The 22,744-nt window shown below is 38.6% G+C and overlaps 1 long non-coding RNA gene across 1 annotated transcript in view; it reads left to right on the forward strand.

Annotated features, from left to right (window-relative positions):
- Positions 1 to 22,744, forward strand: part of LOC131985035 (uncharacterized) — a 100,770-nt gene that overhangs the window by 34,121 nt on the left and 43,905 nt on the right. Inside the window, exon 3 of the long non-coding RNA XR_009395605.1 lies at positions 15,237 to 15,335. This is a non-coding gene — a long non-coding RNA (uncharacterized LOC131985035). The remainder of the gene's footprint in view (positions 1 to 15,236; positions 15,336 to 22,744) is intronic.

Raw genomic sequence — 22,744 nt, forward strand, 5'->3', positions numbered from 1 at the left:
TGGGCGTGTTTTTTGTTTTTGACCTTAAATTGTTTTTATACTTTTTTTTTTTTTTTTTTTTTAATGATATGAATTGTACATGGTTTTTCAATTTAGTTTATTACTTAAAACATTTTTTTTGATAGTTATAACAAATAGAAGACCAGTGTTTTTATCAATGTGAAATTGGGTTCAAATTCATAACTTATAAAGTCTCATAACTCTGAAAGTCTCATTCATACTTTTTCCTACATCACATACATGTTATATAACTTTATGCTTTGGAGTGAAATCCAATGAACACAAATTACTGTTTCAGGTTGGTTGCGTTCAAACATAATTTGAGGCACAGACCGAGAAGCTGTATAAGTATATATGTAGTTGCAGTTACGGATTTTGTTTTGGCCTACTCTTCGTCACCCTAGCCTTTCTCTCTTCCTCCTGCTCGGCTATAAATGAGTCTTTAAATATCAGTCAGTGACTGCAAACAACTCACTCACAACTATGCTTATATCTGCCCTCACATCAAAATGGCCTATTTCTGAAAGGGCCCCGTCAGACAGAATGTGACAATGGATGCTGAATATTAATAAAGTACACCATATGTTCCGGACAAAATATTATCCATGCATTATTAAATGTGATTCACTTTGTCAGCCGTTAATTAACGCTTGTTAAAACATAATAAAAGAATGAGATGTTGGACATGATTAAAGAAATTAAAGTTTGTTGTAAACACAGAAATCATATAAGGGGTAATGAGATAAGAGAGAATAAATTATTGTCAGTGAATGTCTTTTACTTTCTTTGTGGGCACAGCTAAGAATTCTGATTGATATGTGGTCTTTGTTGTAACTAATTTGAATATTTGAATCGTTTGCATATTAAAGATTCTGGTGTTTAAAAGCTTATGATGCTGTATATATGGCTGCATGTCTGTCTTTATCTATATAGGAATTACAGCGGGTTGTTGAGTGCAGCTCAAACATGCTGGACTGTTTCTTTGCTGTCCACTATTGGAGCATATTCATAAATGTAAAAAGGCTTTGAAAGTAGGATGTTTAAACTGTCAAATATGCTAAACCATAAACTTTAGAACATGGTACTTGGACATAATCTTCAGTTCGCTTTGCAGAGCTATGCATGTGGTTTTGTAATCAAGGATTTTTCAAGGCTTCATTGAACATAAATTATATATTTGTTCATTGTGTGGTAGGATTGAAGTGATTTGGTTCAAACTTAAAAAATATATTTTCAAAGGACACGACAATGTGTACAATTTGGTACTGGTGTCATGTGCTTGTTGTTCCTGCATGTCTTTTCTATCGATTGTCCTTTACATAGACTGATGCTGTTTCTTCAATATGCATAGTCATGAGAATTGTATTATTCACAGCCTCCGACCCAGTTACAGTACAGTCAGGTCCAGTGCACCTGTAGAGCAGTCTCGTATCAGCATATCTCATGTAAGACCTGTTTTATTTTATTTATATGTCTTTTTGGATCATAAAGCAAAAAAAAAAGATTAATCAACAGAGAATACACCCAGTCCATATGCAGAGCCTGTATCTTTAAACAAACTGTCAGGAGTTTGTAAAGTTGTGATATCACAACTATGCTATACAGGATAGGTAGAAAGTCATTCCATGGGCTGTAATAACAGTGCAGAGAAGCCCATAGCATAAATGCAAAAGACCCAGAATCATTGACGAATCAGAGCAGACTGGGTTTTTTCTGGAGAAGGGCTTAAAGAGATGGTGCTAAAATTGATACGGGGTACAAAAAAAAAGTGTTATCATTTCAACTGTAGTATGAACCTGAAAATGAGCGTAATGTGTCTCCTTAAACTTTGATGTGAAAACATCAGATTTCCACTCAGTCAGAGAAAAATAAAGTGTGCGTCCTGGTTATTGTTCAGTAATAAAATGCTTCCACACAGCACGGAGGATCTCTCCAGTCTGGCTGCTGTCATCTGAGAAGTAATTCAGACAGGACAACAGGAGAGGAGTTTGTACCAGCATCTATAAAAGTAGTTTAGTTGACTTTCCTAACAGCCCATTGACTTTCGCTAAGTATCTCTGCTATCACCTTTCTCTATTTCCATTACATTTCGTTTTATATCGCGGTAATTTTGAGACAAGACTCAAGATGTTTGTTTTCCTACGTTGCTCTGTGTGACACAGCTAAAAAAGAAAAACTAACGAGTGCAACATGAGATTCAACTCAGCAGCTGATGATTTGAATCATGAACACTTAGGGGGCAGGCCTAGTGTGTATTTCTGACTGAATAAACGTTTTTGTACACTTAAGCGTTGAACCAATCATCTAAACCTGAGCTGATATCCAGTATCTTTGATGAATAGCTTGTTGGGACAAAGTATAATGAAATGATAATTAATAAACTGAGCCTGCTCACATGACAGCATGACTTGGTTGACAATACAAGTCAGCTACAACTGAAGTGATTCGTTTCAAAATCCAAATCCAGATTTAACGTGTTCCTCTGTCAGATGAAGAATTGGAAGGGGGAGAGCAAAATCACCCATCAGTTTTTCTTCTGTCTTTTGGCGTGTTAATTTGATTTCAAACCGCCAAACATGGTGTCATGGTTTTCTGACAGGGCCTTGGGAGAGAGTTTATCTCATCATTAATTAAATATCATATTTCCCTACATGCTGCCTGTGCTTAATTAGGAAGAGGGGGTCATTTTGGAGGGCTTATTAACTGGAACAAATTTGTTAAAGGAAGGAGACCGAGACAGATAAAAGAGAGAGGGAGCGAGGGGAGAGAAGCGCCTCTGGGTTCAGTCGTCCCTGACAAGGCTTGGCTTTCGTGATTGATAACTGCACCAGTCACGGCTCGAGTCAGACTGGGAGAGATGAAGGAGTAACTGGGGAAGAGACAGAGGGGAAGAGAGGAAATCTGGGAGGAAGGAGCAGGCGAGTGGGTGGGGGCTGGGAGGAAATGATTGGAGACATATGCTAGCTCTCAAGCAAGATAGAGTTAGACAGAGAGGAGGGAGATGTAGGACGAAGAGGGAGGGACAGTGAGATATGAAAACAAAGAGAGAAACAGAGAGAAGGGGATACAGAGAGATGGTGGAGATTGATTGCAGCACTGGGCCACGTCACAGACTTTATTTATCGTATCCCAACCTCTCCAACATTCGCATGGTATTTTTAGAATGCTAGATATAAATCATAGCAGTACAAAATATATAAGTATGATATCTCTACAATTTTTTGTGTTTTATTGTCTTAACTTTCATCAAATCCAGAGAATGTATGCACTGCTTGGGAAAAGCCAATCAGGCATCGGTGTCGGATTCGTGTGTGACACTGTTTCCCATTTCCCTAATTCAGTGCGACAGAGTGGGTTTGGCCAGGCCGGTAAAACAACAGATGTTTTGCTCGAATGTGACACCCGGGTTGCCAAAAATTCCCAGTGGCAGTGCATGTGTTTGAGGCTGACCTAGCACAAGTTTTGGCAAACGGGGAACAGCAAGGGAGGATATGACTTTTGGGCACAACATAATTGCCATCAGAAGTGATAGGATATCAGAAAATCTTATGAAATAAATAAAAAATCATCTTAAGTGGAGAAGTCCCACCCTATAATTTCACATTTGCAAGATGTTTTGGAGAAACATCAGCAGGGCACTCAATTTCAGTCCATATCTTCATCACTCTGCCTGTTTGTGGCTTAATTGTAAACTATTGCTGGTGGGAAGTCAGCCATTCTTAGGGAGGCCATGTTTTGAAAGGATAATTTAAGGGACCTCTACATGGTGTAGGAGGTACTGTACACTCAGATCCTTCAAGTTCAAAGGAAAAAGATTACTCCTTCAGAATAAATTGTGGAGGGGTTTACAACATAAGACACAGAGCTTTTGGATCGTCCGCATTTTGAATTTCTTAAACATGCACAGAACATATTAGTTAAAAAACTGTCCCCCTCTACAGTTGGCTGGAGGAAAGATGCCTTTAAAAACTTGGTAAACAACTTTATCCCAGTGTTAAAAGTGATGTTGATGCATGTGTATATTGGAGTGCTACTTTCCTGTGTATCCAAGGACAGAGGTGTGTATTCAGTGTTCTGTGAACCATCCAATATTAGGGCTGGGCGATATATCGATATAAAAGATATATCGATATATTTTTAAATGTGATATGGAATTAGACCTTATCGCGTATATCGATATAGTTCAATTTATTTTCTTTCTTTATTTATAAATGCTGCCCTTACAAGGGTTCATCATATTTAGTTATTTTGTAATGTTTGTTATTCTTTTCTTATATAAATATATTTCATAGGCAATTTTTATTTAAGATATTTATTTATTTAAATGTGCACTTTATGGAGCTTTTATGAAAAAAAAGTTACTCTTGTTGTTATACAGTATTTATGTTCACTTAAATAAACAGTTTCAATAAAACTACTTGTGACATGTCATATTTGGCTTTGACTTTGACTGAACATTTGCTCTCACTTGTGATATCAGGATATATATATCATTTATAGATATCCACCCTAAATATATCAGGATAAGACTTTTAGTCCATATCGCCCAGCCCTACTGGAAATACCACTAAACAAGTGAACTTCTGGACACTGAAATAATGACGGAACAGTGCAGCTGTAAATCATATAAATAATATCACATAGTTGTTATTTTTACATACTTTTCACTGAGTCCTGTAGGCTTGTTGTCCTCTTCTTGGCATACAAATGCATTTTGTGTCCTTAGTATGCATTACCTTAAGAATACAACACTTCTTAAACTCATCTTGGATGGTGGAGTTGTGTAACTTAACACAAAACAGATGTGTTCATAACTTGCATCGCTGCTTTTTGAATCCAGAGAACAACAAACTTTATTAGTCTGAGCAACATTATCACTTTGCTCCAGTGAAAACTTCTGAGAGCCATTAAATCTGGAGTGGACTGTCTTTGAAGGCACGGGCAAACACTGGTGCATTGATTGACAGGGTTGGCCTTGCCTTAATAGAACATAATTGGGCAATTTTGAAGGGTCTCTGAAAAATGACCAAATAATAACACATGACTTATCTTGAGACTTGTTTTCTCAGATAATTGTGCAAAAAGCATCTGGCACACCATTAGTTCCATTTTCACATTAGAATAATAATCCTTTTGAACTAATAGACTTGCTCAAACGTCTGTGCTTGGGTGGTGGGGACTGTGAAGGGGGTAAATACTGTATGTTCCACCGAGAAAGTGCAGAGAAAAGGTAATTTGGGGGGAGGAGGAACAATAACAAGATTTAGACTTTCCTGAAATTCACCATGTCAGATGAATTGAAAGACTTATTTTTCCACCCCTCATATTTCAAGTCATACATGAGCTGCTCTAGCTGCAACATTTTTAGTTGTTAAATGTTAGAATTAATTTATTACCATTCACCCATCAGCGCTTATGTTTTCTTTAATCCAACCAATGACAGAAACACTATATTGGAGAAACACTTAAATGGTCAGGGCTTGATGTTTGCAACAATAAAATGGCTTGTCACTGTGTCTCCTTTATAAATGTCACAGCATTATGAAGATCAACACAAAGAGATTATACTAAATTGAAATACAGTGTGCGACCTAAAACAAATCCATCAGTGTGATGAATCAATCTTTTTTTAATCAATTACTGGTGTTAATTGTGTTGCAGACAAATTTCCCTGCAAGTAGCAAAGTATGTTCATAGAAGAAAAAAAAAACAGGTCTTGTACTTTGCCCTGCCTTCTTACCTTTAATGTGCAAAACAATAACAATCCCCAAGGGGACCGTTATTGTTTGGGTCTTTCTTCCAATGAGAGATTGCACCAATATCACGTCTCAAATTAAAGGATAATTAAAAAATGTTATTTCAAAGTTATTGCCGTCCATAAAACTTTGATTAGGCAAACATTAGCCACATTAGGGCTTAATGGCCATTGCCCCTGTGATTACAACAACAATTTTATGTACTGCACAAAGCATATGAAGAAATGAATAATTAAGAATGCAGAAAAACGGGGGTTTTAAACAGCAATTATAAAGCTAATGTTGGGTTGTTTTTAAGAACAGCTTGTGGTAGGTAAATTGAGTCCTTGTGATTCAAACAGCAAGAACCCACACTATGTTGCAAAATGACCACAAAGGACAGAGAAAGGAAATAGTTTTCCACTGGCAAAAGACACTAAGACACTAAGCCTTCAACCGTCAACAGGAAACTACAAAGAAACTTTCAGATTCATATACTCTGTTCACATCAAACACGAAGCCAATTTTCGGCTTCTGTTACTTGCAAAAGTTTGACTGCAGAACTATTTATTCATATTATTTGCGTAAGATGCAGTAACCGGTGCAGCTTTGCACCAGTATACTACATGATGCTTAAGTGTAAAAACTATTTCCACAAGATAACATACAACTGGACTTTGGATGGATTAGGGCTATGCTATTCTGTTATATGGCTGGGTGCTGGCCTCTGTTTTTGTAATTTTTCCTGTTGTTGGCTGCACATTTAAGTGTTGCGTAAAGTTTTTATTTTTCATTGGATGTCAATAGAAAAAGCTATATAAGCAGATATTTTTTGTAACAAAACAGAAATGTCATCGTAGCAGCTTAAACACAACTTATGTTCATAGTAGCAGTGATGATCAAGCTGTGTTTGTCATTTTGTTCCGAGAGATTTACAAGCAAGCGTTGGTAAAATGAGATGAGTCGTTAGCGCCCAAGGTACTGTTAAATTCAATAAACATTCCAGCCATTTTCATAAAACCAGTTTATGGCAGCCTTGCACCATATGCTCCCCTCCCCTCCCTCTGTCTCTGCCAAAGGTTCAGCATGCAAAAGAGGCCGAGGCTTCACTCATCTTGTGTACCGCTTTTTATGTTTCTGATAGTATTTATGAGCTGTGTCAGAGCAACGTAAAGTTGTGGATTAACATTTATTACTGTGACGATATTGCCAATCCATCTCTGGGCATGTCTCAAAACGGGAATGAATGTTTTTTATTAGATAAGCAGGGATGAGCTCTTTAACAGGGAGGGAAGAATAATTGCAGATTAGTTGGAGTTGGTGTTTATGGTTTAGCAAGGTCTTTCATATGGAAAGAGATTAGTATTTGTAGTTTCACTTTTTATTAATTTGGGGTTCATGAAACATTGTATACTATCTTATACGGACATCTGAACAACCTCGTAGACCATGAGATTCAGTTGAAAGAGAAACTGGTAATGAAAAGAGCTCTATACCGTACCTTCTGACTCTAAAATTATAAAGGTATATTTAATTTTTGTTGATTTCCAAATGTAACATGCTGTCACAATTATTTGATGCTGGTGTCCAAAAAAACAAAAAACTCTTTGATAACATGTTAGAAGTTCTGCTTTGGCAATATGTTGGCAACACTCCACACGTTATTATGGAGTTTGCCTTTGAAACCTTGAGAACCCTCAGGATTACCAAAGTCAAATGTGTTTAACCTTAACAATTAAAGCAGACTTTAATCTTTAAATAGTGCGATCATGAGGGGTTCCCAGAGAAGGCCTTATGGAGGGCAAAACTTGGCAAAAACTAAAGATGAAAAACATTTTGCCAGGCTGCCAATGTTGAAGTAAGGCTTTGCTGCAACACAATCCTCTCCACTGTAATGTAGAGAAACAATAATTTCCTTTGTGCACATCTTGGAATGCATTATTAATTGTGCTTTCATGTTTCTTCATGATGCTAATAAAGCAACAATGCTCTTCCAAATCACCTGAAAAATGAGTCCAAGGACAACGGGCATTGCACAGGAAAGGCGTGGCTGTCCACTTTGAGAAACGATGGGACTCAACAACCAAGATTAATGGAACTCAGATGGCTTTTAATTAGTGCAGCTGTGCTCATTAATTATCTGCCCACAACACAAATGTTTTTATATTTGGGGAAAGTGTTGATTTATTTGATTTTGTTTGCCTGTGGATCTAGATGAATGGCTCTTCATTTTAAATTTTGCCAGCACTAAAAGGAAAGGAGAGCAGAGAAAGTCCTCCCCAGTTAGCCAGTCTGTTACAGACATAATGTATCGGATGATGGTGTGAAATATGACGGCTATAATTAACATAAATGGCAATTGTTTGAATTGTTGTGAGTGAATTGTCGGTCTGTTCACACAGTTATCTTTTTCCTGAAAGCCCAGCATGATCATAGAGTAAACTTGCTGTTTGCTGTCTGCTGTAATGGTGTTGCCTCTCTGGTCTCGGGCCTTTTATAAAATAAAAGAGGTAGTTAACCTGTTATACTTTTTTTCACGGTAGAATGTGAAGTAAATAAAAATATGAACTAAATACACTCAAAATTAGGTTCATAAGATTTCCATTTTCAGTTTTCCTGTTAAAACTTATTTTAAACATGTAGTATCTTACACAAGAGGGCGGCTGTGGCTCAGTTGGTAGAGCTTTTGTCCAGTAACTGGAAGGTTGGTGGTTCGATCCCCAACCATGGCAGCTACATGTCAAAATATCCTTGAGCAAGATACTGAACCCCAAATTGCTCCGGATACTGTGTTCATCGGTGTGTGAATGAGCGTAATGTGTAGTGTAAAGCTTTTTTGGATAAAAGCGTTATATAAGTGCACCCCACAACAGGTACCAATAGAGTGGCTTATTTTTGGTCTATGTCAAGAAATTACAGTGTTAGTGAAACTCTGTTTATTTACGTAGCAAAACAGGAGTTTTAAGTGATTTTCATGAAGCGAAAAAAGGAAAGAGGGGGAAGAGCCATAGAAGGCAAATGATAAAACAAAGTGAAATAACTGAGTAAAAGTTATAGAATAAAACAAGCAATGAAACCAAATGGGTTTAAGATGCTTTAATATGTGCACTGTTTTTGGATAGTCTAGACTTGATAATTGTCTAACAATTGCATAGCTTTCAGTGCTGAAAGAAATTTTTGAATTGAAAATTGAATTGATTCTTGAACTGTGACACCCCTTTCCAGTGATATATCTATAGCTATTGAGATCAGATTCCAATATAATAATACGTTGTTCTATGTGCACAATGTTGAACAAATATCTTTTAGGTCAAATCTGTGATCTAGCCTGAACAGTACCATTTAAGGCTGGATATATACTTGCTTTTTGATCACACTTTTATAAATGTAACAGTTGGCCATTTTAGTGATGTCGTGGTGAAACTGGTGTTGAAAAGCTGGTCAGCCTCGTGTAGGAAGGATTTACATTGGTCATAGATTTGTTTTACAAAATGTTTAAGTAAATTAGTATTGTTGACAATATCACTTTTTAACCATTGTGAAGTATCTGTAGATTTGGTGGATTTAACCCAATTTAAAAGCCAATTCGTCATAAAGATGAACAAATATTCCATCCTCTGTCTGTTTTCTGTCCCTCTCTCTCGTTCTTATCCACTCACTCCTCCCCTCACCCTCCAGTTTCATTTTTTCCTCACAGCCACAGTAAATTTCTTTGAAACATTCATCTGAACATGAATGAGGAAAACGCAATGGCAAGAGCAGAAATTAAAATTTCATTATTTACTGCGCCCGAGTTTGGGAACGCAATTAGTATCTGCACTGTGTGGCCCAGGGATATTTACTGCTTTGGCCTCTCCTTTCTTTATTGTGGTGTTTCTTTCATCACGTCTAGCAGACTGTGATGCTATCACTTGCTCATTACCTCAAGCAGCCTGAGACACAGCGGACAATTACACCATTTCCGAGGGTCCAACATGTGAACTTGAGGATGGACACAGAGATGATGCATCATGCAGTGATTACATTTCAAGACACTGGCAGGAGAAATTCAATCATTTTCACCACATAGAGAGATTTATACAATAACTATACAAATGTGTTTCGAAGAAAGCATGTTTTTCTTGTGAAGTTGAAATGTTTGATGATTCATAATGAACATAAATGTACGTTTATAGGAAAAATGGCGGAACAAGGACTGCCTCCTTCTTATTAACTAATCGGTTGTTTTTGTTTAAGCATATTAGAGAAGTATATAGTGCCTACTTCCTTTCAAAAACATCATTTATGAGCTTATGATTTGACCTTGTTGATTGACAGCTGTCAATATACTTTTATGACAGGGAAAGTGCTTGTCAGTGTGTGTGCAAGAATGATGGCAGAGGGGAGGGGAGCGTTTTTATGTCTTTATGGGGGATACCCTTTCTTCATTTTGATTGACAGATTGTCATCTGTCAATATAATTTATGACAGGGGAGGCAATTCTCAGTGTGTGCGCCAGTGCAGTGGCAGAACGTACTGGGGAGTATATTAATGGCAGTTAATGTTAACACCTGTGGAAAATATTTCACTTAATTCATTTTTCTCCAGTCCTTATTCATGCTCCGTCTCACCTCTATCACCACCCATCCTGTGACTATAGTCAGGATGTTGCCTCTCAGTGTGTATGTGTGTGAGGTGGTCTGAAATATAAAATCTTCAGACAGTACAATGGCAGAGATTTTCAGCCAGGCTAAACCGGGCTCAATGCGGTTAATATGTCACTTTATTAAGTTTTATTATTTTCTCAGGCCAGGTGAGTAATATGTAGATTTATTAAGTATTAATTATTTTCAGGTGGGAAAATCCCAATAAAAATTCCCAATATGTGAGCATAAAAATGCCTGCTTGGAAAATTGTCGCAGTCTTTTCGGAAATTCAGGAGGCGGCGGCCAGTGGCCACGTCAGACTAGGATAGACAGTTATGTGATGCTGATGAACATACTTCAATATAAATAGTCCTTATGGTAATATCACACTTAGTTGTTAATGTAGTAGGTAGTATGCAGTATATTCATTTTCCAACAGCCTGTGACCATTTTGTAACATATTGGCATATGGCATAATGCCAGGCCCCTCAACTGCATGATATTTTATAAACACTAAAAAAATGTCAACAATATGATCCCATTCTACAAGTAAGCAATAGCAAAGATGGTAAGAAAAAAATTCCAGTTCAGTCTGGTTGTTCTGCAGAGTTTTTAGCAGCACTACTGCACAGATAGAAAGCCACAGGATCACAGACACACAGCTTCAGGGCTCCACTGACTGTAATCCACATCTTTCTTTAAAGCTGGACCCAAATAAGCACCAGTATGTCTGGCCTCTGTTCCACCCAGCCTCACCAGACAAAGAGATAATAACTTCATCCCCAGTCAGCCTGCTGACATGACGCTGGTATTATCGTAGATACAGTATAAAAAGTCAAAATTTAAGATCATTTTTCTCTACTTGCCTGTATCTGCTCCAACCAGTTATTTATTCAAAACATCTGCAAATAATCCTAGCAATTTAATAGGAATTTTCTCCAAATGTCCTTAGATGATAACGTAAGTCAAAGTTTTTAAACTGACATGAGGTTGATGATCGGTTTTAAGTACATGATTGTTTCTGCAATGAGGAAACATTGGTGAAACATTCTCTTTTGGTGTCAGAACAGATGATACACATAGGTCAACAGAAAATCTTTAATGTATGTTTTTGGGGCATTTTTCCTTTTAATGGACAGGGCAGCTGGGGATAGTATGTATGGGGGAAAAGAGGGGATGTGACAGGGCACCTCACAGAAATACTTTATGTGGATTTTTGTCAAGTCAGTGTAAGTAATTAAGTTATGCTCACTGAGCCTTTTTTAAATGTAAATGTGTAAAGCATGGATGTTTGTAAGGTTTTAAAGTGGAATTTGCTATTACACGTTGTGTATTCAATATTATTCAATAAGGGAAGTACCTGTTTTTTATGATAAAACACAAACAGCAAAAAAAACAAAATGAAACCCTATTTACATACAACATTCCCTAAGCCACTGCTTTTCTCATATGTGCAATTAAGGACAAAGCTGCAAGTGTTAATTTGCTTGATGTGCACTTCTCACAAGCAGCAGTGCCAGCTAAAACAAAACACCACCACCAACAACAACAATAAGAACTGCTGGTTTTTATATTAATTCTGGTTAACAAACACTTCCTTGAACAGGGACAGTGTTGTTTTCCCTGTCACATATTTTTCTTCCTGTTCCTAGACATAATATGCATATGAACACTGGAGCCTGTCGGATATAGGAGATCAGACGAATCGCGGCGGGGGATCAAAGGGAGCTATCTGATCTCGTAAAATCATATTAAAGCCGGTTGCCTCGTTCCAAGACACCACGTATTGATCATAGAGGAGACAAGTAGGAGTGTTTGGTACTAAATAAAAACTGGGGGCTGACGAGAAAGTGAATCAGGAAATCAGTGCATGCTGGGGGTCATTAAAATTGCATGGCACTCTATGTATCCCACAAACAATTGGATGGTTAACTGGAGGGCAGAGAGGGAAAAACAAGAGAAGCGTATGTTTATAATAGCTTCTTGTATCCCTCCCACCTCCAAAAAATATCCCCCTTCTCTCCAACCCATTCACCCTTCATTGTATTTATTTCCATTTGTTGATGGCGCCATTTTCAATAAGTGTGGAAGACAATAGGCAGGCAAAGTATCAGTAAAAATAACCCTCCTGTCAAGGTTGCAGAGCTGGTTGCTTCTCAGTTGCTGTATTGCAACTAGTTATATAGAGTGATTTGATTATACTGTGCGGGTGGCGCCGTTGTTACCCAGTTTGACTAATAAGTACTTTTCAAACCTGCCCCTCTCCTTCCCATTCAGCAGGAGTGCTCCGGTTTCTCTAGGAGTTAACCTTCACACACTATCATTACTGTCACTCTGCTGAAACTTCACAGAGCAGCTCACTTTCTGCAGAGTGTGTGTGTGTGCCCGCACGAGCCTCGAAACTCACTGTTTGTCTTTAATTCCTCTCAATTACAGGTTCCCCTGATGTTGAAGCTGGCTGCTTCTGTGAACTGTTCCTAACATTTCTCTTATAAAGTGAAAGAAGCCTTATAGTTTTAAACTTTATTATTCTATTTTTCATTTTTGCTCTTCAAGTATGCCAGTGGGTCCTAATGCAGTAACTAAGTGTGTAGCCACACTTTGTTTAAACTCTGAGAACTTTATTTTAACATCCCAAAGATACCAAAAATGCTTCAGATGCTAGTTTAAGAAAAACATGTAAAACATGATACACAAGACATCTTAAATATTTACTGTTGATATTGCCGGTCCTCTTAAATAGTTATCTAAAGAGTTATCATATACCATAGCTTTGGAATGAACAGATATTAAGTCATTGTTATTCTATTATTATTATGGGAGGAACATTTTCAGAATTGAATAGAATAATCAAGAGTAAAATAGACTTTTCATATAGGTTTGCACCATTGCATAATTTAATAACTAAACCAAAGTTAGGGCCTCATTCATTGGCTCGACCCAACACTGGAACATGGCTTTGTGGTGGTGCTAATGACATTCATTGCATGCTTTAAAAGTAAAAATTCCGATTTACCAATGGTGCGCACAATGTTTTTTCAAGTGATACTAAAAGTGTAGCTCTTGACAATAGGGCTTTCATTTTTTCCTTAAATCAAATTTGACCGAATCTAGTCTAAAAGAGAATTGAGTTGAAACTGAACTTGAATGAACCGGCAGCAGCAGTGGACAGAGGAGACAGTACTGTATACAGTGCAGCCCAACATCAAAACAAGTTAATCAATCGGACGATGCTGAAAGGAGAGAGTTAGAACAGAATCAATGCACTCTTGTCGATAGCATCTTAACAAGCTTAAATCCTAAATGAATATATACTGTGTTGCAACCTGCAAATATGAGTCATGAGGCCAAGAGTATAACCGAAGATCTCCAAAACAAAACATTCAGCATATTCCATATGTATTTTGGGTCCACTTAACATCTACAGGTACAGGAATGACCGAGTTACCTCCTGGTGGCGATCGGTTGCCAGATGCTTTCTTGACCTCTCCCATACTGCCAGGTGTAGACGAGTCCACTGTATTTCTCTCATGTGGGTCTCTTAGGACTTAGGGCTCTGCACTACCTGAAAAGTGTGTACCATAATTCCCCAATGCAGTGTGTGTTGCCAAAAGCAGAACACATACAATAGATGCAGGTGTCCCAGTTTATAAGCTGGACTCTGTGAGCATATAATAAAACAAAATGTCCATGTGCACACACAGATTTATAGCTTGATTGAACATGTCTTATGCAAATCTCAAGGCTTGACCTTTTAGACTTTGGTATTGAGTGGAATCAGTTACAAAAATATCCTGTCAGTGGGTTTAATGCTCTGCCTATCTAGAAATTTTCCAAAATGAGTCAGGCGCCAATGCCGCACGATTTGAGATAACCCTGGCGTACAAAGCTTTTGGCAATTTTCTGATTCTATGACTCAGCTGCCTCCATAACAAAGACTTGGTGATATGCAGTGGTTTTAATGTATTTTTTTCAAGGAAGATTCACTGAGAGGAAGCCTCTCGTTTTTTAAGAATGCCATGAAAAACATTCACACACCTGGAAGCTGCCCAGTACAAACGTTGTCTTATCTTCTTGCCACTGAGAAGCTCCACTGGAGCGACCAGGGTTAAGGGCCTTGCTCAAAGGCACCTCAGTGGTGGTAATGAGGGCAAGCGCAGCTCAGTCACCCATCCAGATTTATCCTGTCCGTCTGGGGATTGAATAGGCGACCTTCCGGTCTCAAAGCTTACCCAGTTGACATGTTTCTATTTTCGTGGTCTTGTTGGGTTGTGTTCCCATACCATACAGCTGATTCTGGTCTCGATATGTTGTGATATTTTAATAAAGTTCTTCCTTGATTGTGCTCTATTTCTTAAAAGATTTCTAAAGGTTTACAATACCACATTTACATAAAGGTAATACAGATTTGAGTAGCCTTGTTGTGTCTGAAGTTAACCAGAAATTGTTGTATTTGGTGAGTGACATTCAGGATTATGCTGATGTCACAGCTGTTTGGCCTGTTCATGCACCATCAGTAAACCACAGAGGGGTTTGACCAGTTATGTGTTAAAGGTGAATTATCTGGTTAAAAAAGTCACTAAATATTTTCTCACTGGCATGTTGAGAAAGTAAAATTGACATCGGTTTTGAATGATATTGTTTTAGTTTAGTCTGGTGAAACAGTGATAAAACTATAGTAGCTCATAAGGGATTTAATTTTTTCCCTGACTTTTCTTTCTTTCTGTTGTCCATTGTCCCTCTCTTTTATTCTTTCTTACTTTCTTCTGTTCTTTTGCTCCTTTGCTCTTTTTTCTTTCTTTCACAGTATCAATCATTTCTCAGTTTCCTCTTATTCCTTCCTTCTGCGTCTCTCATTCTCCCTCTCTTTCCACAGTATGTGTCATTATCCATCCAGTGTGACTTCACCCATCCTGCCCTCTGGTGACACAGCCTGCCCTTGTTAAGTGGCTCCAGTCCCTCTCCTCGTTTACAGGTGAAATCTATTCTCACACACAGGCCTCAAGGGCCCAACTGGACTGTAACAGAATTTCTCCAGCCCCGCTGGGCCCCAACCACAAAGCTGAGAATAAATGGCTGAGGTGCCAGGGCTGGACAGGAAAATCAATGCCTGTTTATACAGACATGACAGTCCCGGCGCCCAAGCAATTCTCCTGCTTGCTTCTCTAGACGCTGTGTTATACTGTTTTTTCCCCCTCTCCTCTCTCTCCTGTGTCGTGCTCTCACCTCTGCTGAGGATAAAATGCGTGCCCTCTTGAGAGGATACAACAGTAGGTGATGTGCTGTGGCCATTTTGTCCTCAATTTGTTCTCAACATGCCTTGAAGTATTGCACGGGGGTCAACTAAATGCTTTTGATAGACCGACTGTCACGCAAACTGTTTCGTCTATGCTGAGTAGATGTAATGCAGACAACCAGGGTCATGTGTTAGAGGAGGATGCTGTTTCTCAACTGCTGGGTCACAAGTGTTCAGCAGGCATGTGCTGACAGGGTCACGCAGTAGACATGCTGCTATTAAAACGGTTCAGCTACGTTTTCATTTTCTGTAGAAGACACAATGAACTAAACTGGTTCAACTGCTCATCATAGGAGCTTAATGACCCTCAGGTTTTATGACCTTCAGTCACTTCATCCGAGAGTGTCCAGCTAATGTTAACAAATTTCCTTTCTTGTCATCTGTAGCGATGAGAGAGTAGTTTCTTTATGAGACAGACTTTTCGTTCTCAGGCATTTATGCTACTTTATTTGTCGGAGTATGTCATGCAGCACTGGTCGCTGAATAGAATCAAACCCAGGATGTTGTGGACACACAGTATGCATTTTTCTTGTTTGGAATTAAGTACAGCACTATAACAGATACAATTTTACCCCTGTTTAGACCTGGAAACCATGTAGACAGATAATATAAAGATTTCCATACACCACCCCTTCACATATCTCACTACAAGCTAAAACAGTTTGTTGATCTGTCCATTTTCAAGCAATAATGCAAAACATTCTCTGGTTCTAGCTTCTCAAGAGCATTTTTTTCACTCTCCAGTGTCTTTGTGATAGAAAATGATCTCTAGTGCATGGTCTAAAGTGTTTTTAGGGTAAGTCCAACTCCACTATTGCTAGTTAAACCATACATAATCCGGCTCAAAGGAGTGACTTTTGGGCAGTCTGTGGCCTAGAGGTTAGGAATCGGGCTTGTAACCGGAGGGTCACTGGTTAGAATCCCAGGACTGACAGGTCAAGGACTAAAGTGCCCTTGAGCAAGGCACCTAACACCCCAAACGGCTCCCTGGGCGCGCAGAAATGTGCTGCCCACTGCTCCTTGCATGGTGTGTTCACTTGTGTGTAAAAAAAGGATGGGTTAAATGCAGAGGTTTAATTTCCCTATTGTGCGACTAATAAGGGAATCTTAATTTTAATAATCTAGACACAAAGTAAGATGCAAGTAGTAATAAGTCCATTTATCAATCGTAGGTGTGTTTTGAACATCATGTGAATCCAAAAACACACAACTCAACTGTCTTGCATATGGGTGTTATAATGATGGGCTATTTTCACTATTTCCTGACATTTTATAGACCCTACAGTAGATTTATAAATAAGACAAAGATCCAGTGTGTCACTAATTAAAATTATCATCAGTGAAAGCCCAAATCTGGGATGATACTATTCACAGAATAGAAGAGGCTTATTTCTATCTTTGCGTACAATCCATAACAAGCAACTTTCATTCCTCAGTAGCACTTGTTTTTGCTTCAGCAGATCTAGTCAGTATTCTTTGCCTTATTCTTTTCCTATTGATTTTTTTTGTATTTGATTATATCTTTGTTCGCACTTTTGTACATGCATGCGTGTGTCTGTGTGTGAACTTTGTGTGTGTTGCATGTGCTTAATGCAGGCGGTTGTGTGACTCTCAAGGGGAGGTAGTACCGCACTTGTAACTCATTCTGATTTATGCCCCCTGTCTAAATAAAAACATAAATCACAGCACCTGCCACAGAAGTCACTCTCACAGTGGTCTAGCTTGTCCGGCTCTGTTCTGGGTTGTGCCGTTGCACCCCAGTGACAGAAACACAATTGATTCCCTCATTGCATCAATTTGTCGCCTAATCTGGTGATATGTTGATAAATTTTACTGCTTTGTCAATTAATTTTCCTGAAAAATGGGCCTGGCCGCGGTGGACACATCAATACTGAGGCAGTGGAAATATCGGTGACAAAATTAAGTGATAAAATTAATTGCCCCCTATCCCGTCTTGTGAAAACATAACTAATGAGGGAGGCAATTATAGTTGCATGTGGTCTCCTTCGGGAAAGATGGAGGAGGTGTTTGAAAAAAGACTTCTATGGTAATTAGACAAGTGGGAGAAGAAGGATCTTGGGAAAATGGTCATCTGAAATAGAGGGTGACTTTAGAAATATAGCACAGTAGATGAATGTTTGTCTCAGCTCTCAGTCACTGATATAAAGGACAAACAAATGGGAGAAGCCTTTCTAATACAAACATAAGTCAAATCAAATGATAGTCCTGCACTGTGACAAATGTCTGTGAGACACGTTAGCTTCTCATGACTTACTGTTCGCACACACTGAAGTACAGACAAATATCATTGTCAGAGCTTGAGTTAGACACTGGTGTCAGTGTTTGCTAGATGGGGGAGGAAGGGTTTGTTAGCAGGTTAGTTAAGCATTGTTATTCCCAGAAGAGTGACGGGAATATTGTGCTTTATTTTAGCATCAGCAGTGTGCCTGTTATCAGCAACAGAAGTTGTATATCACTGAGCTAGTCATTTGTTTGACATGATACAGTGTGGGATGTCATACATTTCTTGAATCAGGAGAGAGACCAGTTCTTTGGTTCACGTTTAAACAGTTTGTTGTAGATTTAATATAGTCCGTTGTCCCAATGGGAATGCAAATCACAGTCTCACAGGCTCCTTGGTCAATGATCAAGGTGTTTAAATCATGCCGAGTATAAATAATGATGTTACTGCAAACATCATAAGCCAGAGAATTCTGTACTCTGATAACAACTGTTTCCACAAATTACAAGCTTTCTGTAGACTGTATGTTAAGCAAGCAGGATGAGGAGCATGTATTAAATACCATTAATACTTTATACATTTTATGTTTATCTTTAAGTGAGTTTTACATCTAATGCTTCCTTTTTGTTTCTTCCCCGTTAAAGTACTTATTGTATAGTGTCCATGATGGGAAATTCCCCTGCCGAGGATTTAAATTCATATGTGACAACAGTAAATATTTTAAACAGGTGGATCATATGGTGGATCTGAAACATGACCCCAAAAAGTCATATTTTTTTTTACATTTCTGGTACATTACTTGTAGCAGTTTGAGAGGTTTTAAAGACAGTATCACAGCACACTGGGGAGGCATTAAAAGAAAGTATGTTAGAAAGGAGAGCTCATTTTGAAAGACTCTAGTGCCTACAAACAACCTGGAAAGTGACTCTCAAGAGCAGAAACATCATTAATACATTCATTAGAAATGGGTTAAGCTATTGAAGAGCTTTTTGAATGCCCAGGATAGGCAACATGGGAGGCGCATTAATGTTGTATAATCACTATCTCTGGGCTGCTGTTGTTTGCCTCCTTTGTCCAGGGTAATGAGTTCCCTCCATCAAACAAATTCTCTGTGCGAAGGCACCATCTCTCTGAGGGGAGAGGCAGCGATCTCCTAAACATTTGCTTAGGTGACCTCACATGTTAAATGTTACAGTGTCCTACTAACCTGAGGATCCAGCATTTTCTATCTGTGAAACATGCAAAATCTGGGTGGTTGTGTTTTGTATTTAATTATTATGCATGTCGAGGCCTGTTCACGCTCTAAAGGAGATTTAGCAAACGACTCTCATGATTGATTTACAAAACCAGGAAACTCTAATTCCACCTATTATTTTGCGCCTGTAGAAAATGTGTGGTAGTTCTTCATGATAGCTTTTGATGATATGCTGCGTGCTGTAACATTGTATTGTACACTGAGAGATCAGTGGCAGTGTGGTCAAGAGGACGCCAGACATCTTGGTGTATTTGTTAGGACTAAGTGTGTTGGGTGAAGATATTTGTCCAGATTGTCTTTATTTCCGATTATATGATGAGGTCAGCTTTATGGATCTAATGCACGGAAATTGAATAAAACTGTTGTTGCAAAGCCAGACTTCATATTGTGAGCTCAGCTGTGGCCGAAGGCATTATGTTTCCGGGTTGTCTGTCTGTCCGTCCCATTCTCATAAACACTGTCCCAATAATGCATCAAGGGAATATCTTCAAATTTGGCAAACATGTCCACTTGGATTGCAGGATGAACTGATTATATTTTGGTGGGGTCACTGTGACCTCTCAAAACATTGCTGGGTGAAGCTATCTGTTAGTCTTCAAGTGGACAAGACAAAGTATAGTTAGAGGGCTCCTGGCAACATTTCCAATTAATGATGTATAAAACAGCGACAGTGTGAAAGCACAGTTCAGTTATTCATATCAAATCACGCTGGTTTGCCTGTTGACAACGAGTAGGAACAACTTTCTATCACTTCAGCATTTAAACAGCTTCTCCCTGCAGATTCTGATAGGGTGGCAATATAATATTGATTCAATAAGTCAAGTTTTAATATTTTGCATCCACGGGACGCATTTTTGTTTTTTTTCCGGCTCACTTTTAGGAATATACTGGAGATACTGGTATCATATGAAACTAGAAGATCTAAGGAATCTCTAGGCACCGTTAAGCTGTTTTCATGTTTCATTCAAAAAAATTCAGAGCAGTGAATCTTAAAGTTGAGAAAAGTTTGAGAAAATGCTGCAGTTGTTGTCGTCCATACATGTTTGATATCAGTTCAGTTCAGTTTGACTGAATACTTTGTTGGTCAGTCTGGGTTTGACTCTCCTTGTGGAGAAATAAAAAGACTGAAGCGAGATGAATAGACTGGGAATTTTCTCTTATTTGACACATCAATTTGTGATTGAATTTAATTTTGTGGACAAAAAATGCAGTTAAACAGTTAAATCGTAATATATTGTATTGCAATACCCACCATATCGCAAAATGCTTAAAATATATCGTATATCGTATCATGAATCAAGTATTGTGGCAAAATCGTATCGTGGGGCCTCTGCTGATTCACACTTGTAGCTGTCATGGCTACATATGAGTCTGGACAGACATGAACGAAAACTGTAACTTGACTAGTTGACGGAAGCATACAACTGTTACTCTCATTTGGGGACTTGGAACTTGCCGATCTTAAAACAAATGAAATTTGTAGCAGATGATGTAAAACAATGTGTGACTAAAGGATGATGGATGATATCTATCTCTATGACCTGTGTTTTACCTCAGATTCATTCATAAGCTGATTGTAGTAAAAAATGTAGTGGTCTTTTGACATTATCTCTAGAATAGTGTTTTATTAAAACCCAAACAAACAGGAAGGCCATTGGCTGCCCAACATTGAAACGGTTGATTCATTTTTCTCAGAGATTAATTAAGTTAAAAGATTGAAATATTATTAGCGATATGACGATTTTTCTCCACTGCGCTCAAATGGACATTAATTTCTATAGATTTTGGTTGAAATGCTGCCTTCTTTTAATGAGGCCAAATCCAAGCACATGAGCTGTAATGGATTAGCAAGTTTTATTTTAGAGTGACAGTATCTAAGTTCAGGTAAGCCTTGGTTGACCTTTGCTATACTTTGTTTTCCTCTAAAGTGTCCAAACGTTGCAGACAATCAGAAAAATCTTAACTGCTTTGCATACAGTTGAGCTTGACTGGATGGACTGACTTTTATCAGTTTATTTTCCATGTTCTGAGCAGAGGGTTTTCTTGAAAGGAGAGAGAGAAATGTGCATGCCAAGAGAGAGACAGAATCACGGCAAGTCAACTCTGCTAAAGGATTAAGCAGAAGCTGCCATTAAGAATAGGTGTCTGTTTTAAATATGAATCAACCCCTTCTAGTTCAAGTTGTTAACTAAATAATTCAATAACACGGACGCATTATCGACTTGATGTAAATGTGATATGAGTGGAAATCAGGATGTGTGACTGAGATGATAATTGATATGATAATGGGGTTAGGGATGGATTTGAACAATAGCAACAAATAATAATGAAAAGCTAAATAAATGATGGGGGTAAAATTGTTAGTGCAGCAGACTGACACGCTAGAGAAGCTTCACTGAGGCAGCAGTTGTGGGGATAGAGGGGCAGACGAGCAGTGAAACACACCAGATACCAGCTGCCCAAGATGCTTTGACTGCTAGAGTAGTTACTCACATGTGGTAAAATGGTGAGCAAATGAGAGAATGTGTTGAAATATCTTCTAAAAAGGAATGAAATGGCTGCCCTTTTACCCTCAGCATCTTTAACATCACCAACTTTTTGATTTGCGTGCGATTAGGTTCACAACGGAGGCCAGTATCATTAATGAGATCAAAAACTTCTGCTATCAGACACAGCTGATGTGGCCCTCAACTCTGCCATAGATATCAGCTCCTCTTTCACTCCTTTTTTTCTTCCCCTCAGCATGGGAATAAAAGGATGAAAAAGACGATGGGAAGGGGGGGGGGGGGCTGCATAAAAACTGCTCAAGTGCAGAGAGCAGCCCCATCTGGAAGACATCGGACCTAAATGAAGTTGTACAAAACCATTCCATTGATAATAAAGCTAATTTTTATGGCTCTGACAAGTATGTAATTATGTGCAGTGGTGCTTTTCAGATTTTATCACAGTCAATAAACTACCACGCTAATTTCATTCCTGTTTTGACATATTTACATGGAAATATTCGATTTGGGGGGAATTAGAGGCCTTGAAAGCCGCTGATAGATGGCTTTTAATGATCTGTGACCCCCGGCCTGTGGGCTCATCTGTTTGTCGGCCCATCGATCTCGCGGGAGATGTGCTTGGTGTTCTGATCTCTTTAGACAGAGTGCCATCCAGACAGTGTCGACCAATAAGCCCTGAACGCTGGCCCTTTTCTTGTTGGCTGATTTGTCAAGCCTGCTGATCTGGAAAGATTAAGAGGAAATAGATGTTTAAGTGTTCCTTTTTATCTGTTATTTATACATCATAGATATCATCAGTGCACGTTTTTACTGACCAGTCTGACAGTTTAGGACGCTCTAACATTCAGTACATGTAGAGCTCTGCTGTTGCTACATTTTCCCAAACTTAGCCCTCACACCCAAACACACACACATGTACACACACACACACACACACACACACACACACACACACACACAGAAGGTCATGGTCCAGTCGACCCATCTTCAGCCTAGTGGTGCAGATAAAGTACAGCTGGCCTCACTGGCCAGACTCATTCTGTTGAGAGAACGCCACAGGGGTCACCAGTGATGACAAGGTCCACTT

Source organism: Centropristis striata, chromosome 14 (assembly GCF_030273125.1).
Source record: "Centropristis striata isolate RG_2023a ecotype Rhode Island chromosome 14, C.striata_1.0, whole genome shotgun sequence".
In the NCBI taxonomy this organism is placed as follows: Eukaryota; Metazoa; Chordata; class Actinopteri; order Perciformes; family Serranidae; genus Centropristis; species Centropristis striata.